The sequence below is a fragment of the Cyanistes caeruleus genome, chromosome 2, assembly GCF_971803275.1.
Source record: "Cyanistes caeruleus chromosome 2, bCyaCae1.hap1.1, whole genome shotgun sequence".
Taxonomy (NCBI): domain Eukaryota; kingdom Metazoa; phylum Chordata; class Aves; order Passeriformes; family Paridae; genus Cyanistes; species Cyanistes caeruleus.
In genome coordinates, this window is record NC_141702.1 from 92,262,925 (window position 1) to 92,281,202 (window position 18,278).

At 40.1% G+C, this 18,278-nt stretch overlaps 1 long non-coding RNA gene across 1 annotated transcript; it reads left to right on the forward strand.

The window, feature by feature from the left end:
- Window positions 1–4,331: 4,331 nt before the first annotated feature.
- LOC147654994 (uncharacterized) lies at window positions 4,332–12,656 on the forward strand. The gene is made up of 2 exons (XR_015283614.1): window positions 4,332–4,736; window positions 5,917–12,656. It is a non-coding gene; the product is annotated as an uncharacterized LOC147654994 (long non-coding RNA).
- The last annotated feature ends 5,622 nt before the right edge of the window (window positions 12,657–18,278 follow it).

The following is an 18,278-nucleotide window of genomic DNA, read 5'->3' on the forward strand; positions in this document are numbered from 1 at the left end:
CTTTATGAGTTTCTTACATTTTTTTTTCACATCTCAAACAACATGATGCCACCTTTGAAGTGGATAACAATAAAGGAGCTGGATTGAGAGTGATTTTGGTGGTGACAGAGAGAGCACTTCATCCCAGACTCTCTTTAAGTGATTCAGATAATGCCTTCTTACCATTTCTCTTGGGAGAAACCCTAACACAAACTGACTAAATCTGTACAGGAGAGTTGTCATGGCCCAGAATTGATCTGTGGGCCTCATGGTCCCTTCTAGCCTTTTGAATGGGGACTGTTGGTTGTGCATTTTTCCTGTGGCACTCAGCAGTCTCCTTCCTTAGAGAAAAGAGGTGTTGGTTGCTTATCCTTGTCTTGCTAGAGCAGATGTACCAATCTATAAACCTTGTGCACAGGTACAAACAGCCCAAAACTAATCTCTAGTTCCCATGAGATTTTAACACATCATTTTAAATTAAAACCTTTTGGGGTTGGTTGTGTATTTTTTTAAGGATCTCTGAAGCAAAAGTGAAATTTTGCAAGAATTTCTGTACTGAGTCCTATAAGAAATAATAGAGAAGAATTCCAAAAATCTTTCTGTCCATTCTGCATTCAGACCCAGGGTAAACTACCTGCCATTGTCCATCTGGCTGCAGTACCGAAGGGGAAAGAAGTGAGAGCACAGCTCAGGGAAACAGCTTTGAGCCTGCTTGGCATCCATGAGGGTTTCAGGCTCCAGACCTTCTGCTGTTTTCTGTCAGGAACATTACTCATATCCTGCATGCTTCTTGTTCCACCTTGGTTTTTATATTCTTCAGATGCCAGTACTGCTATCCTAAACTCAGCCTTCCCAATCATTTAGACACCCTTCCCTTGAGCTGCAGCAATTGCATAATGCTTGGCTTCACTAGGTTTTGTGCAAACATATGCTAATTAATTATAACTAATTACACATACTCAGGGTTTTTAATCCTTTTTTTTTTCACACTTCAAATTCTCCAGATTCCTAATTTCTTGTTTGTTTTTAAAACCTATTTTCTAATTAGGGAGGAGAAGGACTAGGGAGAGGGGTACTCTGGTATAATACACCATTTTTGTGTAATAGAAAGTTTAATTCACTTACATCCTAAAATTTTCAACATTCAAAACAGGACTGGGCTGAATAAATTACTTGGCTTCTCTGTACTGTCAACATCTTATATCAAATGACAGGGTCAGCTCTGTGTCTGCAGAGTTCTGGCTAATACGTCCATTCCCTGCAGCATTGCAGGGTCCATTTCACAAGCCATAGGGCCAGCATCTTTGTTGGACCCTGCTGCTTGCAGATGCTCCAGACAAATTTCTCACATGGCACTCTCAAATTGAACATCAGCAGAATCCAGATCTGAACACCAGGATTTTGCATGTTCAGGCTCGAGAGACAAAAGTAAAAATGGTCTTTTTATTTTTACATAAAGGTATCCTGGTATGTAAAAATAAAAAGACCTTCTCCTTAATCAAGTGTGAAAGCTAATTCAGAGAAAGTGTGTGACAGTAATGAAGTGGGAGAAATAGTTTCTAATTAGAATGTCAGCAAGATAACAAAAACCAAATCCTAAACTCCGAACCATTAAGGTTTCCCCACTGAGCCCTCCTGCCATTGTTCCTCTCTCTTTCTGATTACTTTTTAATAATAGCTTCTGTGTGGCCTTTGTAAATAATCCTTTCATTACTGGTTTGATTGAAACAAGCAATCAATTTATTAAGATATATTCCAGGAGAAATTAGCAGGTACAATAAAGCATAATTATTCTGGCACTCGTTCATTCTTAAAACTAGAGGTTGACCAGGTGCCACTGTTGCTTCTGCCAGCCTCAACAATCAATTTGATGGCACCAGAAGCACAGCCATATGCAGATTAATCCAGACTGGGCAGTCAGCAGTATTTTCAGGGAGACTGAAAAATTAGAAATTATCTGTATTTTTCCTCATAATTAGTAGTCTTTGAAATAAAAAGAGGAATTGGATCTTTGATTAGGTAATTTTTCTACTGTTGTTTATATATGTTTGAGTGTCTATTATGTGTTTTTTGATCCCTGAAGAGAATAATGATTCTATATAGAACTCAAAAAAATTAACAACTGGGAGGGAAGACAAAAAATACTATTAATATTTCTTCAGATTTAAGATCAACATGTAATAAATGATGTAATAAATGGTGGACAGCTTCCTCTACCAGAAGGAAAACCACAACAGGAAGGAGAATAAATTCAACTGTGTGGCATGAGAGACTCTAGATAAAAGAAGCATTTTGAGCATTTTCAGTCATATTGTAGGCACATTGCTCAAGATAAGCCATGTGGTGGGAATTGCTAATATCCAGTAGCTCTTCACTGGTCACTGAGAAATGAGCTTGGTATACGTGGGCTACTTCCTCGTAAACAGATGAATTCATAAGAATGGCCAAGTATGACTGGGAATAAATGGATATCTGACAGAAATATGTGGGAATAGGAGAACCCAGATATTCCCCTAGGATGGAAAGTCCTTTCATGGAAGGACAAAATCAATCAAGAGAAATGGTTCTGTGTATTTGGAAGACGAAGGCTTCTTTTTGGGAAGAACAGGGCATTTTCAGTAAAGTGGTTGTGAAAAACAATATTCACTGTTCTGGTAAATTTTAAAAGGTTTAATAAAAAAAAGACAATAGGAGACAAAGACAAAGCAAAGGGTTAAAATGGCCAGGTGCTTGGCAGTCTGCCAAGAGCACACCTGGTGTTTTGGAAATACCCTTTATATACCATTTCTAGTGCATCAACTTGATGCATATTCATAGACTTTATGCTTATTCATAGACTTTATGATATTCAAGCTTTTCTATTCACTAGTTTACATTTCCCAGGAACTATTTTATAATGACCACTCTTTTTATGCCTTTTTAGAGCATGTGTTTTTCTTGGCTTGTGGTTTTAATCCTCTTCTTATAACCTTTTAATTTGGACCTTGGCTCCTTCTTTCCTCAGACAGTGAGTGTTAATAATCATCAGGGTCCCCATCATCTGTTCATTGAATGTTATCCTAACTAAGCAGACAGTTCAAACATACATATATCGACTATTTCAGCAAAGCCATTTTAACATTATATGTATAGCATTCATCTCAATATTTGCGAAAAGTCAATATTATAATAAGTATTTATAATAAGCAACATTGCAGAAATGAACCATGGTACTTTCTGTTATGTGCATTCAGTATGTCTTCTGAGTAATTTCTGACTAGCTTGCCGAAACATTACATTGTCAACAATTTGGACAATGCTAGCTGCATTATCTTTTTTGTCTTCGGAGCAATGCAACATCAGTAGTGACCAGCTGTCTTCAGATTCCTCTCTACTTTCTACTGCAATAATGAGGTGGCACACTTTCCATAAACTTGGCAAGAAATTGCCAATTGAAATTGTCAGGCTGAAGAAATTAGAGCTGGAAACCAAGACACTGAGTTTACTGAGAAAGAATCCAGAAAACATGCCAAGACCTTTTCTTTTCTGTTTACATTTCATAGTCTCAGGTTTTGGCTTTAACCCCATAGAAAGGGGGGAGGGTGGGGGGACAGAGAGAGGGGAAATAGAGTGTTGGGGGTTAGGTGTTCTTGCTTTTGTTCCTTCTCACCTATGGAATTTTTTTCCATTAGTTTCAGGGAAACCTGATTGCTGGTACTTAGTGGGTGCTTGAGAAACACAAAGAGTTTGGCTAGGTCCAGGGCAGAAGAGGGACAGGAAAAAGGAAGGGTGGGGGCAGGTGAGGGGCTATCTAGTTTTTCCTTTGGCTTCAGAGCACAACTCGCTCAGAGCTGTTGCTGTTTGGAGAAAAGAAATTCTCCATAACCCAGATGGAGCTACTTCTTTTTTTCTTTGTCTGCGGGCTCCCCACACCCTCTGTCCTGCTGGATAAGTGTTATAAGTAAATTGTTGTAACATGTTGAATTAATTGTTAGTTTTGGGGTATAAGTTAATGGTTATTTAATATGAGAGGTTCCTAGATAAAAGTTAAAACTTGTTGTTAGGAAGTTAGGGTTATCTGGGGTTTATCAGGGAAGTGGGCAAGGTCCAGTGATTGGTGTGGGAGGTAGTCAAGTGGAGATGGGGATGGTCCAGGGCTGGTAGGGTATTTATTGCATGGTGGCAAGTTAAAAGTGCACTCCAGAACATGATCTGGCAGGGGTGACGTCTGCACCAGAAACAACCATTGGAGGAGAAGACAAGAACTCATTTGACGCCCTGGGAGAATAATTGGTCTGGGGTGCACTACGCTAAAGACCAATGAGAGCCCTGGAAATGAACCAATCAGCAGACAGATTGTAAATGGACCAATCATAGATGAGGGCGGGTCTATAAAAGGGACTTCACTTGGGGTCCTCCTGCAGAGTTTGATCAAAGGGAGAGTGTTTGGCATTGCTGTTGCAGAATTCAGGCTTATCCTGACTCTTGCCTCTGTTGATGTTTTTCTGTAGTTTGGTTAATAAAGGGTTTTATTTTGTTTTTCCACCCAAAAAGTTTGAGCCTGTTTATAACTATTTTTGGGGGCTTGTCTGGGATTATCACACCTGGAAGTGGTCCCAGCATAGGATGGATTTGGGTGCATGTACATTTTTTTTCCCCCTGGACTACATTAAGACCATGGAAGGAACAGCTGATAAGACCCGAAGACCGGCAGAGGCACAGCAACCTGGATGGGGAGGATCCCTGCCTCAAGAGGGAGTGAGACCCACAACACACAGGTAGGTGTCGTGGGTGGGGTTTGAGGTCAAGGGGATGTGAAGTGAGTGTGAGTGAGATGGGGGCTGTTAATACAGACTCCTGAAGCAAGTGGGACCTCCTAGTACTGCACTTCTGGACTCCCTCAAGGGGGCCAGCCAGGAATGGAGGGAAGCTATTGAGATTGAGTGAGTGGACCCCTAGGGACCCCTGGACTCCCTTTTTAGCAATCACATTTAGGGGATTTGTATGGAGCTAGTGGGAGACAGGTAGTACCTTACCTTACACTGTCCTCACTCTCATAGGCTCCTGTCCTCCCAAAAGGAGGCTCATGAGGTGGAGTCGATCCTACCCAGAACCCTCACCCACTGAGCTAGGAATCCTGGAGAGGGGGTTTGTAAAGGGAAGTCCCCTCTGAACTAGGAACCCAAGAGTGGGATCATAGGAGGGGACTGGAGGGAGGAAGGACTGAGGGATCAAGCTCTACCCGGGAGGGAGGTGATTCACTGGAAACAAATCAAAGGGAGGATTTGCTGTCCAGGGAATTAAGAGGTGGGAGGGATACTCTTATCCAGAGACCACTGACATAAGGTGGCCTCCAGATAGGGGAGTGCCTCTTCTAGGCAGGGGAAGAGGAGAGTGCCCACTCTGGGGGGATTTGGTTCTCTGCAAACAAACAGAAGGGAGGGTTTGCTGTCCAGGGAATTAGGACCCCAAGCTAGGAACCCCAAGGGGAGGGGGTTTGTAGGGGGAAAGTTGGACTTTGGGGACCCCAGAGTTTGCTGTTCACCTGAGTTAGGAACCTCAAGGAAAGTGGGTTCATAGGGGGACAAGCTGGGGTAACAGAGTCCACACCTCACAGCATGGAGACCTCAGGGAAGAGGGCCACCAGCTGTGAGAGGGTTCTTCTAGTCACCAGGACTAGGAGGGAGGAGAAGAACCTGTTGTGATAGGGAGCAATTTTTATTTTTTGTTTGGAAGCTTTCTAATTAGTTTAGGTTATTTGCTTGCTATTTGGTGTTGATTTGGAAAGTGTTGGTATTTCATTTTGGAGGACTGGAAATTTTGGTAATGATTTGCTGTTAGTCTGAGATTTGGGATTTATCTTGTGGAATTTCAGAATCTTGGGGAGTGCAGTTCTAGGGTGAGGACTAGCCAGAAGTCCCCAGGTCACTCCTTAGGAAATAATTGTTCTTTTTACAGTCATGCGACCATCTTAGATCATGAAGGGATGGTGAAGGTCGGCCATTTTGGATTGGAAGTGGAGTGTCCATTTTAGGTTGAGTAGTCTGCCATTTTGTGTTGCCTGCATTGTTTGGTTGTTGCTTTGGTTGTCTGCCATGTTGTTATAGTTAGCCACCACCTTTATTTTATTTCTCCCACAACTATCTTAATTGTCTGCCATTTTGTTATTGATTGCCATATTTATTTTTGTTTCTCACACTGTATTTATTACTATTTTAATTGTTTTCCATTTTGTTTTTGACCACCATATTTATTTTATTTTCCCACACTATTTTATTTACTATTTAAACTATCCACCATTTTTTTTTGACGACCATATTTGTTTTTGTTTCCCACATTATTTGAATTAGTATTTTAATTGTCTGCCATTTTGGTTTTGACCACCTTATTTATTTCTGGTTTCCCACACTATTTAATTACTATTTTAATTGTCTGTCATTTTGTTTTTGACTGTGATATTTGTTTTTGTTTCCCATACTATTTTAATACTGCAATTAATCTTTTTTCCTACACTATTGCCCTTATTTCAGAGCATCATCATCTGCAGTTTATATTTTAGTGGTTAGACTGTTAACATTCAGCTGTGTTTATTGGATGAGTTACTGTCTTCGTTTCTAATGTGGTTTTATTTAAATGGATATTTCAAATACCTATTCCTGTTTAAGTGTTTCCTTATTTAGTTTTCCTATTAATTTCTGATATAGGTGGATCTTAATACCTTTCAATTATATTATATTCATTATTATTTCTATATTTTGTTGTATTCTTTGAAAGTAATAGTTTAGTTTAAAATAGTAAAAAACAATTTGGGACAGTGTGTAGGAAGAAGTAAGGGCCAGAAAGGGAAAAGAAAGAACAACCCTAAGGAAATACCCCCTAATAGTCCCTTGGGGGAAATGATGAACAGATGGGAAAATGAGGATATGTTGAAGGGCCTGGATAAAATAAAAAATATAAAGTATTGCACTGAAATATGGCCAATGGAAAGCATTTCAGAAGGCCCTGTCTATTGGCCTTGGTATGGCTCCAGGGAAAAATGGTTATGCTTGGCAGTAAATAAATGTTAGTTCAAAGGAGGTTCCAGGTGAAGAAGAAGCAAAATATGTGGCTTGTTGGCTTGAGAAAGTTGAGAAGGAGAAAAGCATGAAAGTATTTTAAGTATCTAAAGAATCAGACAAGGAGGAAGGAGGAAAAGTTGAAAGGAAGTGGGACCCCCTAGATAACCTCCTACTGCCTCTTCCTCCAACTCCACCTGTTATCCATCATCCTCCTCCTCTGCCGTTAACACCTTACCCCATCTTGCCCCCAATTTCCTCTAAAACCTCATCCATACCCTCATATCCTCCTCCTTAACCTACCCTTCCTACTTCCCTCATGAATCCTAATTCTCCTTTCACTTCCCCAACGCCACATACATCCTCCTCACAACCACCTTTGGGACTTCAGGTTCCCTCAGCCTCCCCTGCTTCTTCCCAAATTATTTCTGTAATCCCAGCTGGATCTTCAAACCCGTGCCTAACTCATCAGATAATCCTGTACCTATCCTTGCCCCCAACACCCTCCAGAATATCCCTTTCTATTTCTCCCCCATAACTCAATGTCTTGGAGAGAGGATGGGGTTAAAAGAAAGAATAGGGACAGAAATGGAAAGTGAGTGTGCACAAGGGGTAGGGGGGACATATGGTTGTGGAAGACAGAGTGAGAATCAAAAAAGGCCATGGGTACAATACCACATTCCAGGCTCAGAAAAACAGGAGTAAAGAAGAGAGATCTGAAAGGTTGTTTCTGTTGAGAGAAGTACCTATGGGGAGTGCTAGAGGGGGAATAGGGTCTGTAAATGCCCCATTGATGGCCTGTGAGGTGAGAAATTTTAAAAAAGAAATAAAACCCCCATTGGAAGATCCAATCAGGATGTCGAACCAACTGGATCAATTCTTGGGTCCCAGCATATATACCTGGGAAGAGTTAATTTCAGCACTGGGTATACTTTTCTCCCTGGAGGAGAATCAATTAATTTGGGCAGCTGTGATGAGGATTTGGGAAAGAGAGAATCAAATTAGTCCTAGGGGAGAGGAAACAGTACCTAATAACCAACTGGGATGGGATCCCAATGAGGAAGAAGGATGGAGGAATATGAGGGACTATAGAACACTGATGATACGAGAAATACAAGAGGCAGTCACCAAAGCAAATAATGCCAAGCTAGCGTTTGATAGTCACCAGGAGAAAGATGAAACACCCAGTGCTTGGCTCAAAAGATTGGAAAGGAATTTTTATTTATCAACTCTATCAACTTTATTTATCAACTATCAACTCTAGTGTTGATCTAGAGAGTCCAGAAGGACAGGTGTTGGTAAGAATATAGTTTGTAACTAAAGCCTGGGTAACATCAGAAGAAAATTAGAAAAACTGGATGATTGGCAGGAGAAGGGCCTTAATGAATTATTGAGGGAGGGGTAAAAATTAAGAAGGGAGGAGGAGAAAACCAAGGCAAAAGCTAGAATCACAATAGTGGTGGCAAAGAAAAGTGTATGAGTTGATAAAAATGAGCCAATGAAGGAGGAGAAAGGAGGATTGAAAAGATGGGCAGAGGGGAAAAAAGAACAAGATGGAGAGAGAAAATCGCCGTGGGTGGATGTGGTTTGTTATTACTGTAATGAGAAGGGTCATACCAAGAGGTTTTGTAAGAAGAGACAGCAAGATGAAAGTATAGCCAAAGAACAAAATACCTTGGAAAAGATTTTCAGGGGGGATGATTTGGGGTATCAGGGGCTCTATGCTCTGAGGGATGGAATTGGACAACAGAGGGAGGCCTTGGTAAAATTGGAAATTGGCCCTCAGAGCGAAGAATATGTATTTTTAGTTGGCACTGGGGTGGATAGATCAAATATTTCTGAGATTCCAAGGGAGTATAAATAAAGTAATTGCTGATGTAAAGTGAACAGTGCTGAAAATAAACCATTTGAAGTAATTTTTATAGAAAAGGTGAAAGTAAAAGGGAGTTGCCGGGATGGGTGTGCAGATTTGTTGTACATGCCAGAGATAGGGTGCAATCTTTTGTGTTGGGACTTACAAGTGCAACTGCAAATAGGAGTGGTACCAGAGGGAGGACATATGGTAGCTAGGATGTTGGCATTCAGAGAAGAAGATGAAAAAGGGATAAATCCCAAGGTGAGGGAGGGAAAAGGATGCCATGGACTATTAAATCCCCCCATAGAGATTAAAATGAAACCCGACATACCACCCATCAGGGTGAGATGATATCCAATATCGGCAGAAGGAAAACAAGGGTTAAGTACAGTGATTAAGGAATTAGTTGAAGGAGGAATGTTAGAATCATGTATGTCACCACACAATACACCAATTTTACCAGTCAGGGAACATGATGGTACATATAGGTTAGTTCAAGATTTGAGAGAAGTTAATAAACAAACTGTGACCAAGTACCTGGTGGTGGCTAATCCATATAATTTATTAAATAAAGTTCAATCAGAACATTCGTGGTTCAGTGTCATTGATCTGAAGGATGCCTTTTGGTCCTGCCCCTTAGAGAAGGAAAGCAGGAAGTGGTTTGCATTTGCATGGGCAGATGAAGAAACAGGCCGGAAACAACAGTTGCAATGGACCCAGGTACCCCAGGGATTTATGGAATCTCACAATTTATTTGGTCAAGCCTTAGAGGAACTAATGAAACAGTTTAGGCCCAGTAAAGAAACACAAGTCCTGCAGTACATAGGTGATCTATTGGTTTCAGGGAAATCATAAGAAGAGGTCCAAAATATGACAGTGAGTCTTGGGGGAGAAAGGTTTAAGAGTGTCAAAAAAGAAACTATAATTTGTAGAACCTGAAGTGAAATGTTTAGGGCATTTAATTGGAAAAGGATACAAAAAGTTAGATTCGAACTGAGTTCAAGGAATATTATCATTATCAGCACTGAAGACCAAAACGGATATAAGGAAATTATTAGGGCTAATTGGATATTGCAAATTGTGGATAGAAGGTCATACTAAGTTAGTTAAATTCTTACATGATAAATTGGTAGGGGATGAACCTATCACTTGGAGTGAGGATGATGAAGAAAAGTTGGTGGAATTGAAAGAAAAATTGGCTAGTGCTCCACTATTAAGCCTGTCTCATCTAAGTAGATTATTTGAATTATTTGTTAATGTTGAAGAAGGAATAGCCTATGGTGTCCTGGTACAAGAGTGGTGCGGGGTTAGGAAGCCTGTAGCTTACGTGTCGAAATTATTGGATCCTGTGGTTAGAGAGTGGCTGAATTTTCTCCAAGCCATAGCTGCAACAGCAGCCCTCATAGAAGAGAGCTATAAACTAATATTTGGGAGCAAAATCAAAGTGTACACCCCACATGATTTGAAAGCCATTCTAAGCAAAAGGGTTAGTCACTGCATGTGAGATAATAGACTCTTAAAATATGAATTCATTTTGAATTATAGTGAAAACCTGGAATTGGCTATTACAAAAGTTCAGAATCCATCACAGTTTCTATATGGAAGACCAATGGAAGAGGAGTTAAGAGCACTGCTGTCTTGAGATCATTGATTTACAAACCAAGGTCAGAGAAGACCTTCTGGAACATCCATTAACCAAAGGGGAAATTCTTTTTGTGGATGGTTCATACAGAGTAGTAAATGGAAAAAAAATGTCGGGATATCCCATTATTGATGGACATAACATGACTGTTATAGAGAAAGGAGAGCTCCCTGATAGTTAGTCTGCACAGTGCTGTGAGATCTATGCACTGTTAAAAGGATTGAAATGGCTTAATCAAAAGACCAGAACTATCTATACCGACTCAAAATACACTTATGCGGTGGCACACACCTTTGGGAAAATTTGGACCGAAAGGGGGTTCATAAGCTCAAAAGGGAAAACGTTAATTCATGAGGGTTTAATTAAAGCTGTGCTGGAAGCTTTGATGGGGCCAGAGGAGATAGCAGTAGTCCATGTAAAAGGACATCAGAAAGGAGATTCAATGAGAATAAGAGGAAACAACTTAGCTGACCAAGTAGCAAAGGCAGTCTCTTTAGAGAACACCAGCAAGATACTACAGCTGGTAGAAGTGGGGGGTAAGGATGATAGGAACAAAGAAGATGAGGGAGTTCCGATGTTCAGTGGAGGAATTGCAGAAGCACAGTGCTATCAAAAATGAAAAAGAGTGGAGAATGCCGGATGGGAGGCAAGTACTAAACAAAACACTACCTTAGAAAGTGTTGGAGAGCCTCCATGCTTCAACTCATTGGGGGGCCCAGGCATTATGTGATCACTTTGTATGAACTTATGTCTGTATTGGAGTATTTGAGGTCATCAAGGCTATAACTTGAGAATGTATGATCTGCCAGCAGGTGGATAAAAAGATAATGCAGAAATTTCCTCAAGGGGGAAGAGAATTGGCTAGAAGACCTTTCCAAAATATATAGATAGATTATACTGAACTGTCACTCTATTGGGAACGGTGAGAAGAACAACACAAACTCTCTTGTGAGTTGAACAGGAGAGCTTAAAATTTATTACCTCAGATCTTCTTTTATAGACTGATACACAAAAGTACAGAAAAGTAAAACTCTTATTGGTTAGTGAACTAACCATTACCATCATTGGTCAGTGGCGTACACCACCCCTCGACCTTCTCTTGCAAGAAAACAAGAAACTGACAAGCAGCACTTGCAAGGCTGTTTTCTATCTCTGAGGATTGTTTTAATTCCTCCTTATCATTTCCCAGGGCACTTTCTCAAGCAAGACTGAGAAAATTATGTGGCCTGCTATTCCACAGGCACTATGCTCCCTGCTTTTGCTCATATTTAGCATCTATACTGAACTTCCTCAGGTACAGAGATTCAAATATCTACTGGTTATAATTGACCATCTAACTCATTGGGTTGAAGCATACCCAACCACCAAGGCGACAGAGGAGGTAGTTAGTAAATTCCTTTTGGAACAAATTATACCAAGGTATGGACTAATAAATACTATTGATTCAGACAGAGGCCCACATTTTGCATCAAAAATCCTCCATCAAATAACAATGGCCCTAAATATTGCTTGGAGACTCCATACCCCCTGAAGGCCACAAAGTTCTGGATGGGTTGAGAGAGTAAATCAAACACTAAAAATAGCCCTCATTTCATTATAATGAAATTAACAGAGGAGACAAAAATTAATTGACTTAAATGTCTTTCTCTTGTTTTAATGAGGGTAAGGACAAAACCAAGAATGGATTTGGGGGTTTCCCCGTATGAGATGATGTTTGGTTTACCTTTCCTGACCACTCTGGGTAACATTGGGACATATGAAGAGGGAGAGCAAAGTGTAAAGAAATACATACAGCCTGTGGCTAACATCTTGGAAGAATTAAGAGAGAAAGGATATCTCCCTCAAACTACTCCCATTGATTTCAGAATACATAAGTTTAAACCTGGAGATTGGGTCTAAATTAAAACATGGAGAGAACAACCATTAACTCCAAGATGGGAAGGTCCCTTCCAAGTTCTACTAACCACTGAAACAGTGATTCAAACACACGAAAAGGAATGGATGCATGTCACCAGAGTAAAAGGACCAGTCCCTGATCCTAAGGAACCAGCTTCTACTCCCACAGAATGGACAATAACGAAAGCATCAGACACCAAGCTCATTTTAAGGAAGAAATTTCTGAATGAACCTTCTGGGAACACAAAAAGACAGGAACTTATTTAAAAAAAAACCAAAATCCAACTATGAGCCATAATTTTCGCTAAAGGACACAAAATGATTTACACGAACACTCTCGGTGTCAGAACAAAAAACTGTGCCTTTATTCTCTGACTCCAGTGTTTATAGATTCTCAATGACCAGGGATTGGATAATTAAATTACCACCTTCCCAAGCACACTGGTTATGGGAAACATACATCAAAAGACATTTCTTAGAAGGAATGTGATAAACAGCTTATGTTTATAGGACTTTCATGGGAAAGTAACTAAAACTATGAAAACAATATCAAAAGGGTTAATTTTCAGGGTGACACCATAATAGTTATTTAACTATATTTAAATATTTAAACCTTGTTGAATGCATTAAAATGTATCAAGTTTTGACAGTATAAAATCTATTTTTTTTTTAAAAAAAGTCTAACTTATTAAAATGTACAAGCTTGAAGGTTTACTGTTAAATTCTGGTATTTCTTGTGGTAGATCCAAAGATCCAAGGAAGCAGATAGAGCATTCTCCCACGCATCTAGGAATTGGGCCCTAAAAGAGACAAGTAAAAGGGGAAACACGAGCTCCTGCAACAAGAAGTAAAGTAGTAGCCGGTAAGGAGTGCAAAAAGAAGGGAGGCAAGACCAGATCAGGATACACTTTTGCCACAGAAAGAGCCACAAGTGAGAAAGTGAGTAATGGGTGGGAAAGTGCCCTGTACCAGACTCCCGCTGATATTTCTCCTCTTACAAGTAATGGTCCAGACAGGAGAAGCGGCTCCTTGTGATAAGTGCTACTACCCCATATATGCAGGAGACTCTCGGATTGCCGTCCTCAGAGAACATACTAACCCAAACCCCGATTGTATCAACTTTTCAGAATTGACTACTTGTAATGAAGATGGGGAAATTTACTGGCTGTCCTAAAATGTAGGGAACTTGAAATGAAAATTGTTGTGGGAATGCCCTATGAAGGAGAAATGGATTTGTTCAGAGAAAAAGCCTATAGAAAGAGGTGCTGTCAAAGGGGTTTATAAGACTGATTGGGTCAAAGAAAGGGAGGTGAAAGGGATAATTAAGCAGGGACCTGGGATACCGGTACTAAGGGAAAAAAAAACCAACAAACCAACAAGAAACACCTATTCTTGGATTTGGCAGAGAGAATAAGCTGTGACTTTAACATTACTAACTGTTTGCTTTGTGATGACACCCAAATGGCCAAAATCTGGCTGTGGGAGGGTGTTGGGGAAGGTGAAACAGGGAAACCTTATGAATGTGATTGTTTGGCAGAAGATTCTAAAAATATGAAGGCTAGAATCGAAGTAGCAATGAAAGCCTGCTTTGAGTCATAGGATACTGAGTACTGGTTAACCAAAGAACAATAGCTTAGCCAGCCAAAGGAGAATCCCTGTTGATAAAACAATGTCCTTCTGCTGATAGAAAGTCCAAAGGTCAAGAAGCAAGGAAAGGACTTGTAAAGCTTTGTACAGTCTAAAATACAACACTGTATGTTAATATAGGGAAGCGCATAGGCTGTATGTAAATTCTTTAGTGGGTGTGTCTCATGGTGATTGGTTACTGGGAATTAGAATATTCACGATAGAAAAAGATATATTGGATTGTAACAAGAACTTCGCTCTCTTAGCTTTTCTCTCTCACCTCTGAACCCCTCTCCCTTACCTCTTACCCCTTTACCCCTCTCCCCCACCCTTAACTCTCAGCCCCCTCTCCCTGCTCCTACCCCTCTCTAGTCTTCCCTGCTCTCTCCCTCTGTTTTTTCCCTCTTTCCCTCTGTTGGTCTTACTCCCTCCCTCCCCTTTTCCAACCTCTCCTCTCCTGCTCTGCCCGTCTGCCCCTCCTCCCCCTGAACACGTGGATGCCGAGGCTGGTGGTGCACACGGGTCTCCCCTCTTTTTACCCTTATAATAAATTGCTTATACTTGAACAGCTTGACCCTGGAGAAGTATCTCACCGCAAGTGAGCGTTTTTACATAGCAATAGGAGGGAACTCCTTTGAGTCCACAGAATTTACTAAAGATATTAGAAAAAGGAGAATCCACACCAGATAAAAGACCAGAAGAGGAAGTTTGGAGTTTGTGATCTGATGCCATTGGTGAGGAGCGTATATGGAGAAGAAGCCCTAAATTCATTTTTTATGCAGGAGCACTGGGACTGACTGCCTGAGGGGGTTTGTGAAGCAAAGCCTCTCCTCCATCCTTTCCTGTCTTGGCCGAGAAAGCTGTCATGGTTCCGTTTTGTTGTTAACACTGTAGTTATTGTTGTTTGTTTGCCTTGTTATACATACTAGTAAAGAACTGTTATTCCTATCCCGAGATCTCTGCCTGAGAGCCCCTTGATTTCAAAATTATAATAATTCAGAGGGAGGAGGTTTACATTTTTTTATTCCAAGGGAGGCTTCTGTTCTTCCTTGTTGACACCTATCTTCCAAACCAAGACAGAGATTAAAGAAAGAAAACCCTGTTTTCTAAATTTTCCGAAGTTATATCTTAAATGCAATTTTTCTGATAACAAGGGATGTTGCAGAAATACCGATGACAACAGATATAAGTTTCTTTATATCTGTTTTTTGCTGAACAACTACAACAAAGCTCTCAGCCTTGGCATCAACCTTGTTATAAATACGTATTATAATATTGGCTTTTCACAAGTTTTAAGATGAATGCTATACGTATAATGTTAAAATGGCTTTGCTGTTATAGTCAATATAGTATGTTTGAACTGTTTGCTTAGTTAGGATAACATTCAATGAACAGATGATGGGGACCCTGCTGATTATCAACACTCACTGTCTGTGGAAAGAAGGAGCCAAGGCCCAAATTAAAAAGTTATATGAAGAAAATTAAAACCACAAGCCAAGAAACACACATACTCTAAAAAGGTGGAGCCAAGGAGTGGCCATGCAAAAAAGTTCCTGAGAAATGTAAACTAGCTAATAGAAAAGTTTGAATATGCATAAAGTCTCTGAATATGCATCAAATTGATGCACTAGAAATGGTCTATAAAGGGTGTTTCCAAAATACCAGGTGTGCTCTTGGCAGAGTGCCAAGCACCCAGCTGTTTTAGCCCTTTGCTTTATTGTCTTTATCTACTATTGTTGTTTTTTTTATTAAACCTTTTAAAATTTACCAGAACAGTGAATGTTGTTTTTTACATTGCTTCTCACAAGCATTCAGGTTTTGAAATGATGTAGAAATTAATAACCTCAGAAATAATGTGACTGTGAGTATAAGCTCATTGAAGTCAGCTGAAAAGTTCTATTTCTACCATTGCTTACTTTTCTCTCAAAGGTCTTCCTTATTTAAGTAGAAAGAATATTATCCTTTAACTTCTGTTGTTGTGAGTCACCTTGGCAACCCAAACACATATTTTTTTCTGGTGAATATTGGTCAGAAGACATGCTTCAGTAGAATAATTCTTGAATTTAAGTATATGAAAATCTGTTGAGTGTTTGTATCAGGTTTTTTTTTTATCTTTTCTGAGAAGCTGTGCTCCAACTGAATAGCTGCCTACCAAATGCTGAGGCTGTGCTGTTGGGGAAGGTGAAACAGGGAAACCTTATGAATGTGATTGTTTGGCACTAGATTGTGAAAATATCAAGGCTAGAATCAAAGTAGAAATGAAAGCCTGCTTTGAGTTATAGGATACTGAGTACTGGTTAACCAAAGAACAATAGCCTAGACAGCTAGAGGAGAATCCCTGTTGATAAAACAATGTCCTTCTGCAGATAAGAAGAGTCCAAAAGTAAAGAAGCAAGGAAAGAACTTGTAAAGCTCTGTAGAGTATAAAATGCAACACTGTATGTTAATATAGGGAAGCCCATAGGTTGTATGTAAATTATTTAGTGGGTGTGTCTCATGGTGATTGGTTACTGGGAATTAGAATATTCACGATAGAAAAAGATATATTGGATTGTAACAAGAACTTCGCCCTCTTCCCTCTACCCTCTTCCCTCCTCTTTTTACGCCTCTCCCAGCTCCCCTCTCCCCTGCTCTTATCTGTCAGCCCCCTCTCCCTGCTCCTACCCCTCACTAGTCTTCCCTGCTCTCTCCCTCTGTTATTTCCTCTTTCCCTCTGTTGCTCTCTTACTGCCTCCCTCCCCCTTCCAACCTCACCTCCCCTGCTCTACCTGTACTCTCTCCCCTCCCCCGGGCCACGTGGACGCCAAGGCTGGTGGTGGACACGGGTCTCCCCTCCTTTTACCCTTATAATAAATTGCTTATACTTGAACAGCTTGACCCTGGAGAAGTCTCTCACCGTGAGCAAGCGTTTTTACACTCCAATACTGTCAGCAGGGTCCTATGCAAGGAAGGCTGCTAGTCCTGATGAGTGGTTATTTCACATGACTAACTCGAGTAGGATGTGCTTTGGATATGTTACCTAGGACGCTAAAGTCCCACAAATATTTGTACAGTGTGTATGCACAGAACATTGTACAAATGTATATTGAAGACCAGAATGGGATGAATTAATTATTACTGTTACAGGTACTACCTCCCTGGGGAGCGTTAAAGCAGAAACTTGGAGGAGAAGCTGTTTCAATTTCAGCTTTTTGAACTACCTAGTTCTGTTAATGGAAACTGTCAGCACCAAATGCTAACATCAGGGGAAGTAACCACACAACATTATATTGCACCCTTGCTGTTTGTACAGGCAGATTGCTGCATCACTTTTGTACATGGAAGCCCCAGTTTTGCTAGGATTCCATGTCATTAAGGTTCAAAATGTGGAATTCAGATATTTAAAAAGTATGAGTGGGTTTAAGGAAAACATAGGATAAATGAAGGCTACATCAAAGTCTTAGGTTTCATTAGCAGGAAAACAAATCTATTTTTACATGCAAATTTATTCTACGTTTTCTTTGTTTAAAGTCAGACTAGGTCTTCTGCTAAGATTTAATCTTGTCCTACTGTTCCTTTCATTAACACCTCCCTGTGCCTTCAGTTCGCAATTAGAATTCACTGTGTTCAAAGGTTATTCTCATGTTCCTTGCACCTCTGTAGAGTGAACACAATTTCATTGCAAAGGGGGAGCTGCATTTAAGCAGCTGATTCCCAAAGAGGTCCATCAGGGCTCGTTCTGGAAGAAGAAATTACACAAGTATGCTTGCACTTACTCTTTCTCTCTAATACTCCTTTTACCTGACTTTCCCCTCAACACAGCAACTCTCAATTCATCAATCCATCTGCCTGTTGATTTCTCTCATCCATCTGTCCTTCTACTGCATCCATGTAATACATCCATGTATAAGTCACACACATAGGGACATCAGTCAAATTCTTCCCATAGAGATAGAGTTTCTATCTCTAAGCTTTTCTTGTATGTTTTATCCAGTTAATATACTAGTATTCATGCATAGTAAACTATTTGTCTGTACACATTACACATAAATGTACTTTTTTCCCATGGTTAACAGCAGTAGATATTAAAATATTCACTGAGCTAAAGTCAGAAAAGAGGATGAAAGGAAGGACTACTTTTAATGTCTTATAATAGAAATGCTTATAGCAATGAGAAGTAAACAAAAATGCATCTGCATTGCTCATGATGCAATGTGAGTTTTCTCTCCCCATTTTCCTACTATAATTTTTAGGACTTTGACTCTGA